Source organism: Hippopotamus amphibius, chromosome 10 (assembly GCF_030028045.1).
Source record: "Hippopotamus amphibius kiboko isolate mHipAmp2 chromosome 10, mHipAmp2.hap2, whole genome shotgun sequence".
In the NCBI taxonomy this organism is placed as follows: Eukaryota; Metazoa; Chordata; class Mammalia; order Artiodactyla; family Hippopotamidae; genus Hippopotamus; species Hippopotamus amphibius.
Genome location: NC_080195.1, coordinates 68,172,129 through 68,179,841, shown reverse-complemented (window position 1 = coordinate 68,179,841; position 7,713 = coordinate 68,172,129).

The window sequence follows — 7,713 nt, the reverse complement described above, 5'->3', positions numbered from 1 at the left end:
GCTATCAGTCACTGCTGCCAGGAACTACTAATCAGGCAGCATGTTTAGAATGTCAAGACGATGATTGTTAATATGTGACCAACCAAGAAAACTGGTGCCTGGTAGAGGCATCTGGTCTAATGTCATATAATAATTAATCCAACTGGATAATATCTTACCTCCAAATCCAACCCAGCAGTTGGGTCCATAGGCAAATACTATTACTGTTCATTTGTGAAGAATATTTCTGCAACTTCAGGAGGCTTGAGAAGAATAGGGTCCATTAAGTGAAGTTTCGTTTGCTGTGGTGCTGGATGTTCCTTTAATCTTTTGTGTGGCAGTATCATAAGATTTTTTGCTTCCTTTCTAAACTCAAAACACTAAAACTATATCATTAACATAGAAATATAAAAATCTTCTTGACCTCAACCTCAAGCTTACAATTAATGAATCTTTCAGCTAAAGAATGGATTCAAATCATGGTAACATTGCTGATTTAGGTTTGCTTTTTGCTGCATTCAGCATTGAGCTAAAATGTCCTAGATCAGAGAATGATTCCAAATCAGACTAGTCCAAGGTCCTAGTCTAGGCTATGTGCTTTACAAGGCCTGAGAAACACGCTTTTCTTTTATTCCTCAACATTAGCTAGAGATGCACTTTCAGCCAACATTTGTCATGTGTTTATTATGTACACTGCACTATGTCAGGTGTATCATAAACATTACCTGATTTAATCTTCATAACAACTCGATGTTGGAGGTTAATATGCTTATCTCCATTTCAGAGATGAGGAAACTGGGGCTTAGAGAGGATTAGTAATTTATACCAGGTCACATACCTAATAAGTGGGGCAGGGCTGGTGTTTGAGTCCTGCTGGTCTGTTACGGCAGGCCATGGGCATCTGAGCAAGGACAGAGGCCTGTGTGTTGTGATGGAAAATAGGCAAGAAGAGGCCATCACTTTCCTCTGTCTCTCTGTCTCTTCAACTTCTAACTTGCTTCTTCTTCCTGCTTCCTCATTTCTTGCTATTTTTTAAAGTCACAACTCTATTTCCCTGTTTCTTGTATATATTCTTTTTTTCATTTGTATATTATTTCCTATTTCACTCATTGATTTACCTCTAAGGTAGCAGGCCTTGTCTGCTAGGAAATTATACAAGGAGAGCTAGCAAGTGAATGAATGAGTGAATACAGTGCAATGTAATAAATGCTGGAGTAAAGTGCTTTGAGGACACAAAGAAGGAAAAAAATATCAAAATCTGAGGCCTGGGTGATGATGCTTGAGTTGTGTCTTGAAGAAAGAGAAATTAGGTGAAGAAGTAAGAAGAGCTTTCCAGGCAGACACACCAGCGTTTGTATAGTCACTGAGTTGGGGCAATAGTCAGACACAGCTGAGATCTGCTGGTCATTTGGGATGGCTGGAATGAATGCAGAGTATTTCACTGAGTGTTGAGAGATGAAGCTAGAGAGAAAGGCAGGGGCCAGCCTGTGAAGTTCTTGAGTGCTAAATTAAGGAGTTTGAATGTTAGCCTGAAAGTTACAGGAAATCATTGAAAGGATTTAATTTACGGAAATGCATGATTTTGTATTTTAAAAATAGCATTCTGGTAATCATCACTTGCATTGCCAATTTCTATGCCTTGAAAAGGAGGCCCTAAGTTTGCACCAAGATTGTGCACTACCTGCCTTGAGAGACTTCAAAGCCTTCATCACCTTGTGATTTTCCCTGATAGGATAGAAAACTCAGCTCTTCTATTTCCTGATCGCAGAAGTCTTGATCAGCTGGGTGCAAGGCACCCTTCAAAAATTGATCCTTAAAGACGAGGTTTATTGTTGTAACCATGAAAGCCTGCTTGCTAGGCACAAGATGCTCAGGTGTCACAGGGGCATTCAGATCCCACTTCCTCACAGAAATCTCCCCACCCACATTCTCATGTCTCTCTAGGTTCTGGGCTACTAAATTACCGTAATCCTTTTTTTTGTTTTCTCTGCCCTTGCTCCCGAAGTCTGGGTGCATTCAGGTGAGCAGCTCGGCAGAGGGGAGGTCCATTGAGGCAAGTGGGAGGTGTGATGCTGGAGCAGGAGCAACAGGTGGCATCAAACAAGTTGCATCCAATAGACAATCTGAGTGCCTTTAGCCAAGATACAACTTCAAGCATCTTAGAGCAATGGTTGTCAAATGTTTTTGCTCACGTAACCCTTAAAATACTTGGGTAAATCTAGGCACCTCACCGTACATTTGAAGTTGATACCCATAATTTTTCATTATATGTTTTAGTAGTTGCAAATGTAATTTCTAGTGTGTTGTGCCTACTAACATTTAAAATTGTTATAGTTTTAATAGTCTATTTTTAAGTCTTTTTTAAGATAACTTCATATGCATTCAAAAGCTCTATATCTTTACACTCCCCTCCCCACATTTTTTGTGTTTGATGTCACAATTTAGATCTTTCATATTGTGTATTGATTAACAAATTGTTATATAGTTAATACTTCTGTCTTTTAACTTTTGTGCTAGAGTGTTAAGTGATTTACCCATTACCTTTACAATCTTTGAGTATTCTGAATTTAACTATGTATTTACCTTTACCAGTGAGTTTTATGCTTTCATGTATTATCATCTTCAGCTTGAATAACTCCCTTTGTCATTTCTTTTTTTTTTTTTCCTTTAACATTTCTTATAAGGCAGGTCTAGTGGTGCTGAACTCCTTCAGCTTTTGCTTGTTTTGAAAACTCTTTATTACTCTTTCAATTCTTTTTTTTCCCTTTTAAAAAGAGTTTTATTGAGATATAATTGACATACTATAAACTGCATATATTTAAACTGTACAATTTGATTTTTTTATTAGTCCTCTATTTTATACATATTAATGTATATATGTCAATCCCAATTTCCCAATTCATCCCACCCCCACCCTATCTTTCAATTCTTAACAATTTTGCCAGTTTGAGTGTTCTCGGCTGGTAGTTTTTTCTTTTTTCAACACTTTGAATGTATTATGCCATTCCTTTATGGTCTGCAAAGTTCTGCTGAAATGTCTGAGTATAGGTTTATGGGATTCCCTTGTATGTAATGAATTATTTTTCTCTTATTACTTTTAAGATTCTCTTCTTGTCTTTAACTCTTGACAATTTAAATATAATATGTCTTTTTTTGTTTAAGCTCTTTATTGGAATATAATTGCTTTACACTTTTGTACCAGGTTTTGAGGTACACCAAAGTGAATCAGCTGTATTTATACATATATCCCCATACCTCCTCCCTCCCATGACTCCTTCCCGCTCTCCCTGTCCTGGCCCTCTAAGGCATCACCCATCATCGAGTTGATCTCCCTTTGTTATACAGCAACTTCCCACTAGCTATCTATTTTACAATTGGTAGTGTAAATATGTCTGTGCTACTTTCTCAGCTTCATCCCAGCTACCCCTTTGCCCCCTGCACCCCCCAACCCCATGTCCACCAGTCCATTGTCTGCATCTGCATTCTTATTCTTGCCCTGTCACTGGGTTCATCAATACCATTGTTTTTAGATTCCGTATATATGAGTTAGCATACAGTATTTGTTTTTCTCTTTCTGGCTTAATTCACTCTGTATGACAGACTCTAGGTCTATCCACCTCATTACATAAAGCTCCATTTCATTCCTTTTTATGGCTGAGTAATATTCCATTGTATATATGTGCCACATCTTCTTTATCCACTCATCTGTTGATGGCCATTTAGGTTGCTTCCATGTCATGGCTATTGTAAATAGTGCTGCAATGAACATTATGGTACATGTTTCTTTTTGGATTATGGTTTTCTCTGGGTATATGCCCAGGAGTGGGATTACTGGATCATATGGTAGTTTTATTTTTATTTTTTAAGAAACCTCCTAACTGTTTTCCATAGTGGCTGTACCAACTTACATTCCCACCAACAGTACAGGAGAGTTCCCTTTTCTCCACTTGGTGTAGGTCTCTTTAGATTCATCTTTTCTGGTACTTTTTGGGCTTCCTGGATCTGGATGTTTGTTTCTTTCCCCAGTTTAGAAAAGTTTGGGGACTTATTTCTTTGAATAAGCTTTCTGCCCCTTTCTCTCTCTCTTCTTCTGGGAGAAGAGTATACTGATCCAGTTGACGTTGTCCCATTGATGTGACAACATCAATGTCCCATAAGTCCTTTAAGCTATCTTCACTCAATTTTTTTTTTTTCTCCTTTGACTAGATGAATTTCACTGCCCTATCTTTGAACTCATTGATCCTTTCTTCCACTGATCTGGTCTGCTGTTTGAATCCTTTTATTGAGTTTTTTAGTTCAGTTATTGTATTCTTCAGCTCTATGGTATCTTTTAGTACATTTTAATACTTTCTATCTCTATGTTGAAATTCTTACTTTGTTCATTTATGCTCTACCCTGGTGAGTATCTTTATGACTGTTGCTTTAAACTATTGGGTAAATCACTTATCTCTGCTTCATTAAGATTGATTTCTAGAGATTTATCTTCTTTTACTTGGAACGTATTCCCTTGTTTCTTCATTTTCCTTGACTCTCTGCATTGGTTTCTGTGCATTAGATAAAACAGCCACCTCTCCCAGTCTTGTGTAGGAGAGTAACCTCATCAATTAGCCCAGACTGAGCTCCTCGTTGTCTCTTAAACCTTTGCAATGGTCCAATCTTTCATCTTTGTTCTTAGCATCTCTGAGTATTAGAGGGTGTGCCAAGACCCATGAGTGTCCCAGAAGGGAGGGTCACAGTTAGCACTTTGATGTAAGCTGATTAGAAACCAAATCCTCACGCAGCCGCTGAGAAACTGGGAGATGGGCATTTTTGCACATTACCTCTGCATTGAGCCTGAGTGTATAGTTGCTGGGGGTGCATCTATTTAAAGCCTGTTTTTGTTGCTGTAATCCTGTGGAACTCATGATTGCAAGCCTTGTTGGCTATCATGGCTAGGTAAATTGAGAGCCAGTTCCTCCAGTGCAAGCTGTAAAAGTTGGGGTGCTAGATATGTGTACAAGCACCTTATAGGGAGGTACCAGTGACTTGGTTATTTTTATTGGAGTGAGCAGGAGGGAGAGGGTGGAGAAAGTGCCCACTGGCTCTTTTGGACTCTAGGGAGGATCACAGTCAGCACCAAAATGTGTGCTAATTAGAAGCTGAACTCTCTAGCAGTAACTAGTGAACTATGCAATTCCAGTGAATGACTGGGAGATGGGCATTATTGCATGCTCATTTTGTGCTGAGCCCTGGGGGGATAGCTTTGGCAAGTGGTTGCATGCCCATTAAGGAATGCTTCTTTGTTTGCTACAGTCCTGTGGTGTTCATGAATACAAGCCCCTTTGGCTCTCAGGCTATCAGGGTTAGGCAATCTGGGGGCCTGTTTCTCTGGTGGCAGATGCAAAAGCTGGCACACCAGACTTGTACAAGCTTCTTCTAGAGATGCTAGTGAACTGGTTTTATTGTTGGAGTGAATTGAAGGGAGAAGGCAGCAGAAGTGCCCACTGGATCCCCTAGGCTCCATGAAGAATAATGGCCAGCATCCAGAATCATGCTAATTGGAAGTCAGACCCTCAGGCAGCATCTTGTAAAGTATGCAGTCTAACCCTTTCCAGGGTAAAGGCTAGAATGCCCTGGGAGATAGGCGTTTTTGCCTGTTCCTTTTGCACTGAGCCCTGAGGGGATACCAACTGTGATGCATGCCCATTAGGCATTTCTTCTTTGTTTGCCCTAGTCCTGTGGTTTTTGTGGACTCAAGCTCCACTGGCTTTCCGAGCTAAGTGTTTTGAAGGTCGTCTCTCATGTGGTGGTGATAAAAGTTGGGGGACTAGGTGTGTGATCTAAACACTTTGGTCTTCAGGGAGAAGTTAGGAGTTGAGGGTCCCCTCTCAACTGTATGGCACTATTCTGGTGGTGGGGTTTATGGTGAGAGTATGCCTCTGCCTTTCCTACCTGTTTCAGTATGAGTATTTTCTCTTTCACCCAACGTGTAGGAATCACTCAGCTAGTATCCGAGTTTCTCTCAGAGGGATACTCCTTATGTAGCTGTACATTCACTGCATCTGTGGGAGAAAGGATGTTTGGGATCCTACTATGTCACCATTTTGGTCTCTCCTTCTGTCTGATGTTATTTTGTTAGTTTCTTGAACTTATATTTCTATTCCACTCTTCCTTCCTATATTTGTGCTAATATATTGTCTTATTTTTGAAAGTCTTAATTACCTTATCACACTTTTCTGTTACAAAAATATATGCTGGAACTTAGATTATTTTTAAAGTTTCCTGTGACTACAAGACTTAAATGCAAAAAGTAAATAGCATACTAATCACCAAAACAAAAATAATTTGAGACATAATCATTTAACGTAAAAGTAAAATCTTGTTGGAAATGAATCTTTCATGGAGCTGTTTATTTATTTATTTATTTTTGCCTCAGTTGGTTTACATGTCTATAGATGATCATAGATATTTTCTAGAATGAGATTGAGTTCAACGTTCATTTAATTCCTATTTTTCACTTTCATAAATGTAAGTATTGCAAAAATTTATTTATATAAATGCACTTGGCAATGGAAAGAGCTTTATTATAGCTGGTTAGAGGCATAAATGCCCAGTTTTGGGAATCATAAAATGATTCATAAAAATGACATGTTTTTGGGCAAATCACTTGGTAGATCTTGGTTTCTGTAAAATTAGAGAGGTGGCACAGAGGAATTTTAAGTCTCTTTATAGCTCTATTATTCTATAATAATAATTTTAAAGGGCAGATTAAAACCATTTAAGCATATTAGGTAGGAACTATATGCATAAATAAGCATAAATAAACAGAATTGATATAAATATGAAGTGAATGCTTGCTTTCGAGGTGATTATAATCAAACTGGGTAGCAAATAACATTCATTAAGTAGGGAATAAATCAAGATTGCATGTGATTAAATGCTAAGTGCTGTGATATAGACAAGTTTTAAAAGTTCTAAGATGGGCCTATTAGTTAAGACTGAACTCTGTAGGGAAGACTTCATGGAGAAGGTGAAGTCTGAAGAGAACTTTGGTGATCCATGTGGTAGAACAACATGAAAGAAGGATTAGAGGACCACAGACCACAGAAGCATGGGCTGGTGGTGGCAAGGTGACTGAAGCATCCTGCTTGCAAAGGAAGGGAGGGGCTGAGGTAATAGGGAATCACAGTCAGGTCCCTGGGAAGCGATCAGAGACAATTATAATTAATTCTAATTATGTGTGCCAAATAGGTTTTGTAAGTCAGCATGAACAATGAATTACCAAATACTGAACTGTTTGTCATAGGGGGATGCAGTGTATTTCTGTGAGCCTCTGTTTACAACATTTTCTTCCCAACCTTTTTTGGTGTGTGTTTCTGTTTAAAGACTTCAAAATTTAATATATCTTGTTGTTTCATTAACATTGGACTACCAAGAGCATTATTGCTCATACCTGGACAGAGATTATCTAGCACATGTATTTTCCCAATAAGGTATATCACAACCTTCTTAGGCTTGGAAATACTAGATAGCACTTCAGCACTCTCGTTAGGCGCCCTTTTAAAAAACAAAATCAACACAGAAACAGCACAGAAACATGAAAAATTGCACTAAATAGACTACACAAGGATACTTTTTTACAGTCTAAGAGATGAAATAAGAAGAGCATCACCTTGTTCAAACTCAGCTGGGAACATGCATTCAGTGACTCAGATTTTTCACTGCTTTGCACATGTTTGTGCACGATCTTGAAAG